We start from the raw sequence: 16950 nt of genomic DNA on the forward strand, positions 1-16950 counted from the left end.
CTGTTGTAATTTCTATCCTGCTGTGTTTCTTTGGTCCAGCATACTAACAAGATGCTTCATGGATTTGCAGATCTGCAGGAGATATCAGACTGGTAGTGAAAGCAGTTTCTGCTGTTTAGACCTGCTGGAAGCATTTTTCAGTTGTGAAAACTGCTCAATTACAGCATTTACAAACATTTTTGCTGTTCAGTAATAATAATAATAATAATAATACTAGAAATAAAACGATGGGAATAAATGCAAGAGCCCCATGGGCAAGGTTGAGCTCCAAAAGCCTGTTCCTCAGAAAAGGACTTGTATGTCCCAGCAGCATTTCTTCCAGGATCTCAACACCTTTGGCTGCCGTAGTCCCTGCTCCTCCCTGGGGCGAGCAGGGGGTTTGCAGTGCCTCCAAGTAGTGTTTGTAATGATATTTGGCTTGGTGCTTGCAAGGGGGTTGATTAGAATTGCAGTTGGATTGACCTTCGCATAGGAACGGTTCCCGACGGCTGGGGCAGCGGTGTAGGAAGGGGTTTGGGATCAAACTGATCTGAGATCCAGAAATCCAGATTTCAGTCCCCACTTGGCAGCTGGGGTAAATCCCTTAAGCTCTCTTAAGTCCGAGTTCTCTGCCTGTCACATTTTCTCACACCCCTTACCCATTTTGCTTATTTAGACTGGAAAATATTTACATTAAAAACTATTTGTTGCTTCCCATTTGTGCCTCCACTGGCCTGCAGAGGAGAGCCCAGATTTCCGCCTGGTTATGATAAATGTGCTGCTCATCAGCAGCGGAGGCCACGTGCAAAACTCCCACAGATCCTGTTAGTTTGGGTCCATCGGGCCGTTCCCTCTGCCGGGGTGCTGGAGCTCAGCGCACTGACCCTCGTTGGCACCATAACCAAGTTGCCACATTGCTAAGACTGGAGGTCTTAGCTCTGCACTGGGCTTGCCTGAAAAATGATCATATTTTCTTCATGCTTTCTTGCACCAGGCGGTCCCAAAAACACATGCAGGGCCTGACCCAAAGCCTGCTGGAAAAACTTCATGGTGGCTGAGTAGAATTTTTATTATTTCCCTTCTTTTGTGGTAGCTCTTGATGCAAATTCAGGCTAAAATGTCAGAGGAGTGGCTCAACAAACTCCTCTCCAGCTCTGGGGTTGTGCAGAGACAGCGTATGTTTGCAGGAGAGGATTTTTATTATAGTTATTTGGCTCAAAACCCGAAGCTGGGATGGGACCCAGCATGCAAGGCACCCAGAGATAACGTGGGGAAGGTGTCAGTCTGTCTCCGCACACGGCCAAGAGCACACCACCGTGTTGTGCTATGGGGTGACGGGTATAACCTTCTCCTGGCCTGCTCCACAGACCGTGGGAATCTGTGTGTCACCGCAAGAATCGAAACCTGTCATGCCACTAAAGAGTCTCCAGCCGAGTATTTGAAAGGTGATAATCTGATGTTTGGTGCCTTCCTCTCCCTCGACTAACGGGCTGCTCCTTCTCCAGTGCTGTGACACTCAGACACCGCTGAACCTCTGGGTGCCTCTAGGAAGAGCAGCATCCCGAGGAACCAGCCTCGGTCTCCTGGTAGATATCCCTCTTCTGCCTTGTAGCTAATTTCCCTCGTAATAACGCTTTGCATGAGCTTCCCACTCATGATGCTAATTAGAACTAAGCCTGCCTCTGTGTAAGCAGCATTATAGGTGATGATGATTGCAGCCGCTCGCTCCTTGGTTTAATTATTCAGCCGCCAGCAATCCATTTTGGAGCAATTCACAGCCAGGACCTTGTGCAGGAGCGAGCTGTCTCGCTTGTCAAAGGAAGGGAGCAATTGTCAAAAGCCCAGTCTGACGTTGAGTGGTGGCTGGTCACCTCCAGGGAGCACGTGGGAGTGACCCCACTTTGCAGGCACCCACCTATTGGTGACTTATTAGTGGGGTAACGGCGCTGCTGGCGGTGCCCAGCACCAAGGGCTTGCTGGGGCAGAGGGTGGTGGCTCTTCAGTCCCAACCTCAGCGTTGGGCACCTGGAATGGGACATCCTCTGCTCAGAGGTGTTGTCCTGGGCTCAGGTCCGTCTGCTCAGACGTTCCCCCCCTTCGAGTCTTGTGGCCTGGGTTCAAGCAAGCGCTGCAGGCGCGTGTTTACACTGTCAAACAACACGGTCTCTCCCTCCGTATCCAAACACTCCTCTTGCGCAACCCCCGGCTCTCCGTGTTTCCGCCCCGAGCAGGAGCAGCTCCGCCAAGCCCTGACAGAGCTGCACCCGGGTCTGGGATGGGGGAGGCTGAAGCCTGTCCGTGGGGCTGTTTAACGCTTTCAGTGCTGCTTCCACCTGGGCAGGGGTCCCGCGGCGCCGAGCCACGGCGTGCCTTGCTCTGGAGGGGTGGGTTGGAGGTGCAAGACTTCGTTGCCGTGGCTTTGCAGTTAAGGAGACTATCACAGCAGCAATTTATTCAGGGTAGTGCTACTAATCCTAATATTTAGGTTTTGTTGTTTTTTTTTTTTTTTTTTCTCTTTTGAGAAGTTGCTTCCACTGTTGCTTGGATTCCTGCAAACGAACTCAAAGCCCAGAGTTGTCCTGTTGTTGGCTGTCCAACTTTCAGCAGGCCTTCAGCTCGCTGTGGTGAGAAGACCCTTTGCCAGTTGCTCATCATTTCTAGGCTGGTGCTGGTTTTTTTTTTTTTTTTTTTTAAGCTCAATGTGAGGCTTGCATAAGGCTCTTAAAATTAGTGTTGCCTTTCAAGCCAAAGGGCCGGAATAAGGTTTACAAGCCATAAAAGCCTCTTATCAAAGTTGATTTCCTCCTATGCACCTTTCATCTTTTATAGTATTTACTTTTCAAATCCTTGAACTTAAAAGGATTAAACAGGTTAAAAGAAAAAAAAAAGGAGGGGGAAAGAGAAAACAAATAAGAAGGAAGATGGATTGAGTATGGATTATGAGAGGCCTGTATAAAATATGAATTAGGAGAAAGTCTAAACAAAGACTTGTCATTTTCTGAACTGCTGAAAGTTAAAGTGTTCTGGAGGTTTAACTTTAGGGAATATTTAATTTCTCTGGGTTATTTTTTCACTTTCCAAACTGAATGAAGAGAGCAGCTGACTAGGAGGATATCGGGAACTTGCGTTGTTCTGCTCTATCTTCCAACTCCTTTCTGTCCTGTGGTGGGGTGACCCTGTGTGATCTACTTATGTGTAAGATCTTGTCCTGCTGCAAAATCATTTCCCAGGAAAGAAGCCTTGCAGGAAGCAAACCAGAGATCTTCCTGGCAAGGGCTGCTAAAATAACAAGGGTGGTGAAAGGGATCAGCGATCTCTTCTCCTGTCAAGGAGCTGGAAAAGCATCCTGGTGAACTGGAGACATTTCCAGGATCCTTCCCTGGCCGTGACCTCCCCTACAGCAGTGCTCTGGGGATGTGCGGGAGCAGGTATGGGCAGCAAACCCGGGTTGGCTCTGCGGCTCTGCTGCTGGCTCGCCTGCAGTGGCTTTCCCTGGAGAGCTGCGACCCGAGGCCCCAGTGTGGCCTTGTCCCACTCCATCGTTGCTCTGCGCCTTTTCCCCAGCTGTTGGCAATGCCCTCGTCCCCCTCCCTGGGCCTTCGCTCCCTCCCCAGGGGCTGAGCTGCCACCTCGCCCGAATTTACCCTTAGAAAACTCTCTGAGATTTGCACCCGGACACCATGCCCTGCCGCCCTCCGCTCCTCGCCCGGCTTTGCAGGAGGCTCTTGTCAACCAAACCATCTAAACCCAGGGCGGGGGGGAAGCGCTGCTGGCAGCTCCTCTTGGCATGCTCCCCGTCCCCGAGGAACACGCTAAGCCTGCTGCCCCCTCCAGAAGGTTGCAATCAGGGGCTCGGCCGGGCTGGTTATGGGTCACCGGCCGGGTCAGCCCCGGCTGCCGGCTCTGCCTGCCTTGCTGCGGCAGGGTCTGGGGGCAGGCAAAGCAAACACGCCGGGGAGCTCCAGCCAGGAGCGATGCCTGACCTCCCCGGCCCCGAGCATCCGCGGAGGTGGGGGGTTTCCTGCGGCCCGCCGGCGTGGTGGCCGTGTCGGTGGCTGTCAGGGACAAAGCCCCTGGAGGTCTCTGAACAAAACGATGCCACCTTCAAAGCGGATCCGACTCATTTTAATTTTTTTTTTTAATTTTTTTTTTTTTTTTGGTGTCTCGTGGCTGAAGCGGTCTCCCCTCTGCTGCTTTAGCACCCTGTCCCACGCGTGTGCCCACCAGGCAGCTCCAGCATCAGCTGCGGCGTTCAGTATTAGGTTGGTCACGGTGTCCCTTCGGCCAAGGTCTCATCGTTTTAGGGTGGGTGGGTGCAGGAGGGGGACGCAGGGGTGGACACACGGGTGTTTGTACCGCCCCTGGCTCCTTCACCGCATTTTCATTCTCTATTTCCCTTCAGGGAAGGGTCACGTCGGGGGAGGTTACACAGGCACACACAGCCCAGCAGGACTGTTAATGAATACCAGATCCTTTAACAACCCACTGATGAACAGGGTGGCCCTCAGCTCTATTTTTGGCTGAAATCACTAGCTTTGTGACTGGTGCAGCTCTGCGGGGTGTTGGCATCCTCCAAGGATGAGGTTGGGAGAAATCCCCGTCCTCCTCCCGCTGACTCACGCCTGCTCACTTCTGCAGCCGCATTTTAAATGCCGCTGCTTCGGGCTCCGCTTTGAGGGAGGGCGAATTCCCAGGGTGAAATCAAAAAGCCGAGCTTGGAGGTTAACAGTTAAACCCAGGGCACCTCAGAAATGTCCCAAATACCTCCCCCCTGAGATCACAACTGCCCGTGAGTCAACCTGCTGCAGCGGGAGCCTGGGTCAGGGCGATGCCTGGGGCTCTGAAGGTCATGAGCACCGTGAGGAAAGTTCAGGGATGCTCAGGTAGAGCGAGGTCCTGTCTACGGTGCATTGGGAAGCTTCCTGCGGTGCATATGCATGACGCTTGCAATCTTGACCTTCACTGAGCAAGGGTTAGTGTGAGGGAGGGCAAAGAATGGCAAAAATAATAACCAGAAGTGGCTCGGAGCAGATGCCGTCCTTCCCCGCAGCCCCCGTTTCCCACAGGTTTTCTCTGAAATTTCTGTATCAAAAGCGTTCTTGTTACTGTTACAGAAAACGTTGGCAAAGCAGGTCAAGGGATATGAAAAGACATTGAAACCTTGGTGCCAAAACCCACGTCAGCTGGTGGGGGGGAGCAGAGGAGCTGGCATTTGGGGGGGGCGGCGGGGAAACGCTTGCAGGGTGCTGCTTCAAGGAAGGATTAGCCCTGCCAGGTGTCTTAATCTCTGACCTTCCCGAAAGCGTCCCAAATCGTTTCAACACGTTTCAATTACCCGACTGCGCTGCCCAGAGCCACTCTGAACTCAGCCACTTCTTCACCTTTTGGTGGCTCTCGTTGGGGGGTTTTTATTAGATGTCAAGAAAGTAGATGGAAACCCCATCTGGGATTCCTCTCTGCCCCTGACCAGACCCCACTGTGACATCGTGTCCCCCCCCCCAGCCCTGCTGCAAGCTCCTGTGCTTGCTGGATGTACGGCACCGCTCCAGGATGAATTACTGATGCTTCAGGGCAGGATTTTGGGTTTGCTTTGTTCTGTTTGGCGGGTGTGGAGGAGCCCCTCTGGCCTCTGCCGCTTCGGTGGGTGTCGATCTCACAGGGATGCACATTTGGGACCCCAGGCAGCGAGCTGGCAGGAGAGAGGCTGCTTGCCTGCCCGGGCTGCTGTTTGTGGAGGGGCCGTTGCATTTTGTAGCAAATGTGCCCAAGGTATTTGCCAAAATGGTGCTGGGGGAGGCAGGAACGATGCTGTTTGATGCAGGCAGAGCGAGCTCGGCTGCGCCTTTGCTTAAGGAGGTGCAGCGGCACAGGGGGGGATAAAGGCAGAGCTCAGCAAAGCGGGGGGCCATCCCGGGAAGGCACGAGGGCTACCTGGCTGGCTGGAGGGAGCCACTGCCCGGGACTGGGCTACCACCCACCTTGCCTCCCGGGCCCGGACCGAGCTCGCTGCAGGCAGCACGGAGCCGGACTGTCAGAGCTCTTGGCTCCACTGTCCAAGCGGGTCCCTACACAGCCCGGCCATCCCCCGCCAGCCACAAGCAGGTGATGAAAGTTAAAAACTCAGTGGCCACGGGCATCTTGGGTTTGCCTGCAAAGTGCTGGAAAGCAACCCTTTCCAGCCAGGTGTGGGGCAGGAGGGAGCAGATGTGGCGTGTTTTTTGCAGTGAGCGTTTTGGGGAGTGATAAAGTGCTTCTAAACGTTCTCCCTTGGAGCAAAATCTTCCGACTGGAGGCTCTTAAGCTCTTTGCAAAAGTGACTGCTGCACATGGCGTGCAGATCCCCTGCAAGAGAATGGGACTTTGCTCATTAGGAAGTTAAATCCCTTCTGAAAATGGGACTTGGGTATTTCTTAGATTCTATTTATATTTTTACCTTTATTCTCCCTTTATGAGCTGATCTTTTGCTCTGCCATATGGCAAATGTGGCTGCTCTCAGCCCGGTAGGTAGATAGGGGTGTTTTCTCCTGGCTCTGCTGAAGGTATTTGAAAATCTGCTCCTCCTAATTGACAGCATTTCTGGCCCTTGGGAAAATGTGGCTCCTCTGTCCTTGTGCCTTTTACATGCCCACACCAGCTCACCTCTGCTGCCCTAGGAAGGCGGGAGGTGGCAGCTGAGAAGGGGAAGGTTTTGGGTGAGGGTGGCTTTGGCTGAGCTGGGCTCAGCATCGAGCCTATCTCCTCCGTTGAGTTGTCCTGGGCCAGCTCACCCGTCTTCCTCCCAACCTGCGTGAACTCTCCCGAGGGACACCACCAGTATCCAGCTGGGGCAAGGCAGACCCATGGAGCCAGAAGACCCCTGAAGACGCTGATTTGGGAGCAGAAAAATCTTTTTGAGGCTTTTTGGCTGCACGTGAACTGTTAGGGAGAGCGGTGGAGGACAGAGCCCATCAGAGACACGTTGCTGCAGCGGAGACATTGGTTGAGCCCTGTTGTCCCTTGTGGCTGGTGGGAAATGATTCTGTGGCTGCCTGGGGTGGGGGGTTTTAATTTATTTTAATGAGCTAAAAGTATTACACAAAAATGTGAAGCCCACGGTTGGATGGGTGCAGGGGAGCCCATGGGTGGCTGTGGCTCTTTCCTCGTGCAGCGGTGGGGTTGTGAAAGGACCCCAGCACCCATCAATTAATTAAAATCTCAAACCCGTGCTCAGTCCAGTTTGCCTTGGCTAAAACCAGTGTGAGAAACTTCCTCACAGCATTTCTGTGTCGTCCAGGCTGAAGTGTTGTCATCCGAGGCTGCTTTGCATGACAATGCCTTGGGCTCTAATTATGCACGAGGATGCTAATAGGCACAGAGCAGGCTGGATCTCCATGGGAAAACTATCTGTTTGTGAGGGGCAGGGAGAGAAAAGAAAAAGAAAATCCACCCAAACAAAATAAACCATGACAGTTTGGGAAGGGAGGAGAAGTAGGGGGCGAGGAAAGGGGACGGGAGGCAGCAGAGGGGTTGAGGAAGGCAAGTATGAAGCTAATAAGGCTCAGCTTTGACTTTTTATTGGGGTCTTTTCTCGGTGGTAAGACATGCCTGTGCCGGACCTCAGAGGCTTCTGCTGCCCGCAGGACTAAGGTGACTGAAATCACTTCTGCAGTGCTGATACCTGCAATGATCTGGTGCAAAATTGGGTTTCTCTCTGATATCCAAGTGTCAAATGAGAGTTGCTCTTGCAGTGCAGTGCAGCTGGACCTTGGGTGGTCAGGTGGGGGGAAACTGAGGCATGGGAGAGCTCAGATTTGCCTGGATGGCAGAGGTGTGTGTGGGAAGACTTGGGGGTCATGCTTTTCTTGTGTTCCCAGTTCCTTGTGCTCCAGCACTCTCTTGTCCTCCTTGCTTTATCACTCTAGCATAGCTACAAGAAGCAATTGCTATTTTACGGCTGAAGAAAAGCCAGGTGGAAGCGAAGGGTTTTGCCCACAGCTGCATTCAGAGGATGATCTTCCCAAGGGCAGCTGGGCTCTTTTCAAGGATGCCCTGTTGACTTTTCCTTCCTATCTTTGCTAAGAGCATTTTGCAAAGAGTGGAATATGAGAGGAGGACAGCATCTTCTGCTGTGTCCTCCCGAGTTTTCTGGGCACTGTTTTCCCTTTTTGTCTCCTACTTTGAGAAGGTTGAGGTGGCTCTGGAATGGGGAATGTCTGAAACTGGTCACGCATGGATCTGTCTGAGCTTGGGTTTCCATCCAAGACGGGGGGAGTGGGACCTAGAAACATGTTACACCAGGGTCTGTCACAGGCTCATGGTAGGACAATCTGGGTCTTGAGGCCTTGTGTTTGGCATCTTCAGCAAAGCAGACAGAATTCCTGGCTCTCTCAGAAGAGCCGCAGAAGGTGCCTGATGACCAGAACACCTGACACCTGCCCTGGGTTGTGAAAAAATATATGACAGGAGCATGGATGGAAGCTGCTAAGTGTGTAGGATTGTTATTAGCCCTCACTGAAATGCTCTCTCACTTAATGAAAATGAAGAGCATTAAAGAGCCAGGTGCAAGAGACTAAGGAGCTTAAACCTTTCCCTTTCTTTTGGTGTTGATGTAGTCATCTGGATTTAATGATATTGGCATTATCTGCTCTGTTGGTGTTTAAAACAGGGGATGTATTTCTAACGTCCAGCTTACAGGGATCGCTTCTGCGTTGTTTCTTTCTAACCTCCTTGTGTACCCTGCGAGTCCTGGCTGAGGACAGTCCCCACCCAGCCACCACCAGCAGCTGCCTCCAAAGAAAACACAGCTGAAAACACCTTGGCTGCTTTTTCCCTGATCAGACCCCGGGCTAAGCAACCTGAGAGTGGCAGGGATGAACCACGCTTACCCTACCCGGATAGTTCTCCTTGGGTGTTTCTGTGCACCAAAGGGCTCGTCAAGCCGATGGCTGAGGCAAGCTGGGGACCAGAACAAGTGCTGGAATCTGGAGCCTTTTCCCTGCTTTGTTACACAGGTATCCCACCCTATTTCAGACACACAGGGTTCGTCTTCCCCATCCTTCAGTGCGCAGCGTGATCTACAAACGCTGTCGATGGCACTGATGCTGCTTGTTCCCACGAGACACAGCTCATCGGGGAAGGGCTGGAGTGGTGGGAATGCCCGGGCGCTGGGGCCAATAGCTCCCGTGGGGATGACACGCATCTGCCCACCCTCGCCCGGCTGAGTCCAGTAGGAACTGCTGGGTGGGGAGCGACTCCGGGTCCTCGAGTCTTCCTCGTGCCGTTAGAGGGATGCTGGGCTGAGAGGAGCCACCTGCTTCCTTGAAATCACCCTCCTGCCATCTCGGTAGCAGTGCGCAATCCTCCTCCCCCCTAAATTGAGTGTATGCCAGCCCAATGCTAATGAGCTTGATTGCTCTCCCTTGTTTTACTGTTGCATCGCCGAGAGGAAAATCTGAGCCTGGTTTGCTCCAGATCGTTGGGGTTTGGGGGAGGGAGAGGAGGACGTAAACATCCAGAGTGGAAAAATAATCATCTGCGAATGAAAAACTCCGGGGTTTACCCTGAGAAAAGGGGGATAGACAGACTGACAGACCTGATGACAGACCAAGCTCGAAAGCACCCTGGCCCCACAGTGCGGAGAGATGCCTTATTGTTTGATCTGGCTGTGAGACAGATTAGCAGCCCCAGGTGGAAAGTCATAATCTGCATTTAAATGGGCCGGTTATAAAAGGTAGGGAGCCCAGGAGCCCGCAGCATTATGCTGTGTCTTTAGGACTCCGTAATCTCTCTTTATTTTCTCCGCAGTCTGACCTGGGGGCACAGTTTCTAATTACCAGGTCACCCTGCTAATATTGTCATTTCCAGCCAGTGGGTGTGAAACCATAGCAACGCCACATTTGCTTCCAAGTTTCTAGAGGAATAAAATTTGCCTTTTAATCACAGAAAATGACTGGGTGTCTCCCCCCCACCCCCACCCCCTCCAATTTACTCCTCACTAATGCAATTCACTATCGGGGGTTTTTTAAAGATATTTCAGATGGGACCTTTTTGAAGCTTCACCTTGTGGTTGTGGGCAGTAAGGACCAAGGTCTCGGTCTGTGAAGGTTGTGGGCTCCAAGTGGGGTGTTTTGGATGCCAAAGCTTTCCTAAGTGCACATGCTGTTCACCAAAGAAACTCTGTACTTTCTTTGCAGTACGTTTTTTATCTTTAAAAAGTTGTGAGCTGGTGAAAGAGGGAGAAGAGGGTATCGTACACAAGTGAGTTATAGGGATGTAACCCGTCGTTGCACTGTAGGGATGTCCGTGTGTGCCTGGTCGGCTTGGCTCGGGTTGGGGGGTGACCACTGGGATGGGGGCTCCAACTCATGGATTTCACCTCCCAGTTTGGACAGCTCGGAAAAAGCCCACGGAGAGTCAGGAGGCAACAGGGCTGGTGTGGTGGCCACGTCCTACGCTCCACGGCACGACGGCATCGGGTTATCATCCCCTGTGCATCTCTGGTAGCTTGGGGCTTCAAAATTCCCATCTTCTTCTCCCTCACCTGCCTCGCAACTGCTAAATCAAAGGTGTGTTGAGCCAGGTTTGTGTCCCTTTGGAGCAGATGATAAAAACTTGACCGGGATGAGTCCAAAGAGCTTCAAAACCCGGGGAGGCTGGTTTCCAGCTCCCAAAGGCTGGGCTGGCAGCCCTGCGGGATGCCCTGGAGAAAACCTGCCCCAACGTTGTGAGAAATTCAGGTCAGGTCTGGGCTGAAACTCTGCCCCTCGGGCCTTCCTCCTGGCTCTGCACGACAGGTTTACTGGGTTTCAAAAGCAGTTTCTAACTCAAAGTGAGTCAGACGTGAACTGGAATCACATTGTAAGGTGATTTTCCAGCTGACAGGAGTAGGTTAATTGTAAACTGTCTACTGAAGCTTTAAAACTCCTGTCCAGCCTTATTATTAGCAGTTTAAAATTTATGGAGTGAGACTTTGCTTGGTGATAGTTGGGCTGTGCCCAGACAACGTGTGTAATTAATCCCCACATTGGGGGAAGGAAAAATCAAATGTAAAGCGTTGTTGTTTTTTTGTTTTTTTTTTTTTTTTCTCCCCTCTTTGACACATCTTGGGGCACGCAGGGGACCTGGTTGGGCTGCCGGGCAGAAGCACCGTCCTGCCTACACTGAGCTGAAGGACCACAGCCACGTTGTCACCTCGAGCACCGAGGGTTAAATCCTTTCCAGTAGCGAGAAACTTCACTTTGTATTGAAGGAAACTCCAGGCTGGGGACTGAACCAGTCCCCTGAAACGCTGGGAAATTAGACCGTGGATCTGGAGTCTGCGGGGCGCAGATCCCGATGGGATTTTTAAGGAGAATGATGGAGGTGATGTCGGATCCAGGGGCTGGAGCTGACCTGCTGCAGGGCAGGGGATGGGGCCGGGTTGTCACCGTGCTGGTTGCTCACGCCGGCACCTCTGCGGCTCCGACTCCGCGTGGGTGTTTTCTGCACGTGGCTGTCTCAGGATGGCCACACGTTATTCAGCCTGTGGGTTTCCTCAAGTCAGAGCTACAACCTTGTTAAAATTTTACTTATTTCCAGGCTGAATAGCTGCATCTGTCTGGCTTGGGCAGCCCCCGGACCTGGTTACGTCTCTTGTCGGGCTGAAGAGCCGTGTTATTGCGTCTCCGCTCCCGGAGCGCTGCGGTTACAGCGCTCGTAAGCTGCACAGACCGAGCTCTCAGACTTTCTCCCTGTAAAATGTTGTAGTCACTGAAAACTGAGAGCAGCTCCCAGGCAGGTAATTAATTAGAAATGTGAATTTGGAGGCTTGTTTCCCTTCCCTTCGTATAGTTACTGTTTTTTTCTTATTTCAAACGATTTTTATTGAGCCTCTTATAAACATGACTCTGTTTTAATGAAGAAATAGCTCCCCGCCCCAGCTCTACAAACAACGCGTCTCAAAGCTCGAGCTACTCGCCCTCGATGGTCTCAGCCTCTACGTGCACGCATGTACACACACACAGAAGCACGCACACACGCAGAATTAAACTGGAATTTCACAGCCGCAGGGTTGGCTGAGCAGCTCTGATCCAGCTCCCTGCGCGTGGGCCAAGCTCCTGTTGACTTCAATAGAGTCTTGCCCGGTTTATGAGCCTTCGGAGCTCAGCCCTGAGCAGGGGCTGCTTGTATAACGGCTATTGCATGATTAGTATTTGTATTACAATAGCACTTCAGGACCCCAATTGCGGCTCAGTGCCCCATTAGAGTAGTCCTTGTACAAACACGTAGTAAAGAGGTGGGCTCTGACCCAAGGAGCTAACAATCGAGGTCTTTACGGCCCCCGAGGCACCTTAGGATCAATTATTTATATTACAGTAGCACTTACGGCATGTCTGTGCCCACGCTGATGCGAGCAGCTGGGGTGTCTGTGGCCCGTCCCTGGGAATTTGGGGGGCTGCGGGGCGGGCGGGCGACGCTGGGCTTTGCTGCTTGAGCCGTGATCGGCCACTCGATAATATCCCGTTCCTGCTCCAGAGGGGTTAATCCTGGGCAAACCCAAAGCCCGTGGGTGCAGTCCCTCCCCCCCGGGGTGAGGGCTGGTGGAGGGGGCAGCAGCCCAGAGCATCGCACGGGTGCAGCCTTGGCACCCGCATCCCTCCCGAACTGCTCCGGGCCCGCCTGCCCCCTCGGCCCAGGCACTGCAATTCCGATCACTCGAGGCAGCCTGGAAGGCAGGAGGCTTTGGCAGAGATGAGATATTTAAGGCTTTTTTTTTTTTTTTTTTTTTTTCAGTCTCCTCTCCGATTCCTCGGACCCGTTTGTGCTTTGTGTCGCTAAGCTCTCCTCTCCCCCCACCTTTTCTAGATGGGTTTAAGCGTCGAATCCAAGCATCTTAGTCAAATTTTGCTGGTGTCAGCAGAGAAAAGGGGGCTTGTGTTTGTCCCCACCTTCCTAAGCCACCTCTCCTGGTGGGGCAGCAATTCCCTGGTGGGGACTGGGGAGTCCCAGCTGCTGAGCGTCTGAGGTGCAGGGGGTGGGGGGAAAACCCAGCTTGCTCTTTTCACTTTGACATATAAATCTCCATCTCATTTAACCACCTGACTCCTGGAACTGGGCCCTGAAAAAGGGAAAGAGAAACCCTAGCAAATCTCAGTCGACTCGCAGCGAGCCTGGCTCTGCTGTGATATATCACTCTCCCATGTCCCAAACGCTGCAGCTGGGCAGGAGCCGCGGTCGATCCCAGGATCCCGGCACACAGCTGGCTGTGATCTTGCCTTCTCTCCTGGAGAAAGCCCCGGCTTTAATACGATGTCAACATGAACAGCTGGCTGAGGAAATGCAAATTGAAGCTACATTTCTGAGCAGCTGACACCGCTGCAGGCGGCCGGCACACAGAGCTGTGTGTGGCTTTAGCTGACCGGGCGTAGAGCCCGGCACAACGGGGCATTACAGGGACCCGGGTGGAGAAGAGGGGGTGTGCCATGGGGCTCCCCAGGGCTGCTTTGAAACTTTCTCCCTGTCCTTTTTTTTTTTTTTTTTTTTTTATTTTTTAAAATTTCCTTATTTCCACCCCCCCCTCCTCCCCGAACCGTTGAAAAAAGCAAACTCAGCGCTAAGCCAAAATACAGCGCTGCGAGAGGGGAAAGCAGCCAGCCGCACGCCTCGGCCTCGCTCTGCCCACCACCCTCCCAACCCTGCGGCTTTCAGCAGGAGCTGGGGGGGCTCTGCCTGTCCCGCCCCCCCCCCCCCCCCAGCCCTGCCCGCAGCGCTGCCGGCGCTCCCCGACCCGCCGCGCAGCATTGCAGCAGCCCCGGTGCACATCTGTCCCTGCGCCTGCTCTTATCTGCTGTGGCTCAAACCTGCCCTGCAGCATTGTCAGAGTTCCCTTGAATTAATTTTTTATTTTTTTTTTAATTTTTTTTTTTTTTCCCCCCTCTCCCCCCACCCTTCCTGCTCTGCTCTCTAGCACAAAGTGCCCTGAAGCTTTGCAGCTTTTCCAGCATTTTTCTCTCCCTCTCTTGGTGTCCCCCTCGCCCCCCCCGCCCCGGAGCGGGGCAGAGCCCCGGCGGTGGGTGGGCAGGAAGCTCGGAGCTGCCCAGGGACCCGCGTCCAGCTTGGCTTTCCCGAATGGAGGCCAAGAGCATTAAAGCCCACACCATAAGTAAACAGTGCAGAAATTATAGGTCCAGGGTTGGGTCATGAGCTTTGCTCTTTTGGTTTCTTGCGAGGAAAATATCCCTGGGATGCTTCCGGCTGGAAGGTGGGGGGGGGGGGGGGGGGGGGGGGGAGAGGGGGGAACTGAGCACGGCTGTGTCGGGACAGAAATGTCACCGCAGACCCCAAGAGCAGCTGGGGCTCACTGCACCCCTCTCTGCTCGGGATTGTCCCCGCTCTGCCCCGCTCCGGTTCTCGCTGCGCCCCGTGCAAACTGGGAGGGGAGACGGGGGGGGGGGGTGGTGGGGGTGGGGGTGGCAATGCAAAGGGTCCCTCCAGCCCAGACCCCCCGGAGAGGCAGGCAGGCAAAGGCTGTCCCATTTTTGGGACGTTTTCCAGCTCGCCGCTGGGTAACAGCCCAACCCACCCACACAAGCATCAAGAAAGATGGGGACTGGTTTATTGAATTGTGCCGCGCCGGGCCTGCCAAGCTCTTGCCGGGGCTCCCGGGCTCTTCCTCGCCATAACACCGGGAGCTGCGTTTGTTCTTCTTTCCAAAAGGAGCAGCAAAGCCAAAACTTGCAGCGGGCAAAGTCCGATCGGGGCAGGGGAAACCCGCCACGTGCTGCGGGGGGAAAAAATGGCTGGGACCAAAGCGTTCCCACCAGCCGCGGTGGCTGATTGCACAGGTAAATAGTGACACTGACCCGAACTAATGCACAAAGTAAATGAATCCCTTTCAGTTAATTGGCTTAAGTGTTACTTGTAGCGAGAGTAAATATTTTACAACGGTGCGGAGGCTTTGCATTGCAGTGGTGAGCTCTTTGTGCTCTGCAGCGAGGTGCCCGCGGTGAGCCCGGCTGCCCCGGGGAGCAGGTCTCCCCGCCGGGGTGGGCGGTGGGCTTTTTGGCCAGGGAGAAGAGCCTGGAGACAATAAACTCTTGGCAAAGTGATGTTGGATCAGGTTGGCCTGGTAGGATTTATTACCAGGGCCCGAGGTGTCCCACGACGCGCTCGGCTGGCGGCGTGGGGCCGCCGCCTGCGAGCTGCGTCTGCCACGCGGAGCCTGGGTCAAGCCGTGATGTTTTTGCAGATTTTTTCGTACAGGGATAACTGCGCCCTGGGAGAGGGGAACCTGCCCAGACTCGTGCTGTCACCAGCCGCCTCGGTGGTGATGCCGGCAGCGGGTGGACGTTTCTCGGTGTCGGAAATCAGCGGGGCTGAGGACTTGCAAAGCTCAGCGCAGCTGTGCCCCAGGGCAGAGGGTTAAGTGTTGGGGGGGGGGGTTGAGGTGGCAAAGCTGGGTCGCCCGGAGCACCGTGAGCTGCTCCTGAGGAGCAGGGGGGGGTTTGCAGACCAGGCGAGCTGGGAGCACTGGTTTATCTGGGATGGGTTTGATGGGAGAGAATTCCTGGCCGAGGCGGGGGGGGGGGGGCTCAGGGACGAGCCGTGACATTGATCTCGGAGGATGACACGTGTCCCGCTTGGCTCTTCAGGGGATTTCAGCTTTTGGGGGAGAATCGCGGCAGTTTTGTAAGAAGGACCTGACAGCCCAGCCCACCTTGGGCCGCTCTTCTCCCCCCCCGCCCCCCCAGCTCACGCTCAGCATCTTCCCACACGGGTGCCAGCGTGGCTTGGGGACGGCTGGAGCTCAGTCGTCACCTTTTGAGGTCACACCCTGCACTGTCACCCAGGGCCAGTGGGGGTTTGTCCATCTCCACTTCCCCCCCACCCTGCCCAGGCCCCCCCCCCCCCCGGGGCGGCTGCTGGGGACTCTGGTCCCACACTGAGAAGGGGGGGGGGGAGGGGGGATACACCCCAAACCCCCACAGTGAAGCCAAACCCCAACCTGGGGCTTCAGAATGGACCCGGCTTTGCTTGAAGGCTGTTAATAAACCAGACGGTGGTGGGGTGTTTAACTTTTAATACACTGTATATTTATTGCAAACAATAATATACAAAAAAAAAAAAAAAAAAAGGTAAGTTTCACAAAGAGAAGGATCTTGCAAACAAAACAAAACAAACTTACCTAAAGACAAAATATGATTTAAATGACAGGTCTTTTAAGTTACAGAAATACTTTAAAAAGATCTGCTTTTATACAGAAATAGAAAGATGCCATATTATAAGAGTGCTTTAAGATTTTTTTTTTCTTCTACTGAATCCCTAAAAAAAAAAAAAATGTTAACAAATATATCATTTTTTTAAATAAAAAAAAGTTTGCTGTCTTTTTAAAAAGCAATCCTTAACTGTTCAGCCACAGCTTCACCAAAGTCAGTGTCCCCACCTCAAGCCAGTTTTGGGGGGTGGAAGGCTAAAACGGTGCCGCCCCCGCGGCACGGCCGGGGCGTTGGGTCTCGTCCTCGCACGAGCTCGTGTGTCCCAGAGAGCTGAGGCAGAAAACAAGGCAAATGATTCAGTGATACGCTACATTTGCAATCTTCAGTTTGTACAAATTATTTTTTTTTTTCCAGTTTATCCTTAAGACAAAAGAAAAAAGGAAGAGCACAAGTTTGTACAAACCCAGGACACAGATTCCAAAAAGAATAATAATAATAATAATAAAAAAGAATTAAAGAGATAAATAAAGGACTGGTTACAGTTTAGACCATAATTTAACAGGCACGGTTACCTTCCAAATAATGCTCCGACAAATGCAATCGCTTTTGAAAGGACTTAAAATAGAAGGGAGATTAAAAAAAAAAAAAGAAAATGGTGATTAAAACCTGCTCTTCTCATAAAATAAATAATTTAAAGTATCTGTGATGTCCCGCAAGCAGAGAGGAGCCCCTGGACGGGTGTCGCATCTGGCTGGGGGTTGATCTGGGGGGGCTGGAGGGGTCGAGCTCAGCCCCCCCA

The 16950-nt window shown here is 53.0% G+C and overlaps 1 long non-coding RNA gene across 1 annotated transcript in view; it reads left to right on the forward strand.

Annotated features, from left to right (window-relative positions):
* The window catches only part of LOC116964075, an 80150-nt gene that overhangs the window by 25888 nt on the left and 37312 nt on the right, over positions 1 to 16950 (forward strand). The gene's annotated exons all lie outside the window — the stretch shown is intronic.

Source organism: Tyto alba, unplaced genomic scaffold (genome assembly GCF_018691265.1).
Source record: "Tyto alba isolate M040663 unplaced genomic scaffold, T.alba_DEE_v4.0 Super-Scaffold_39, whole genome shotgun sequence".
Classification (NCBI taxonomy): domain Eukaryota; kingdom Metazoa; phylum Chordata; class Aves; order Strigiformes; family Tytonidae; genus Tyto; species Tyto alba.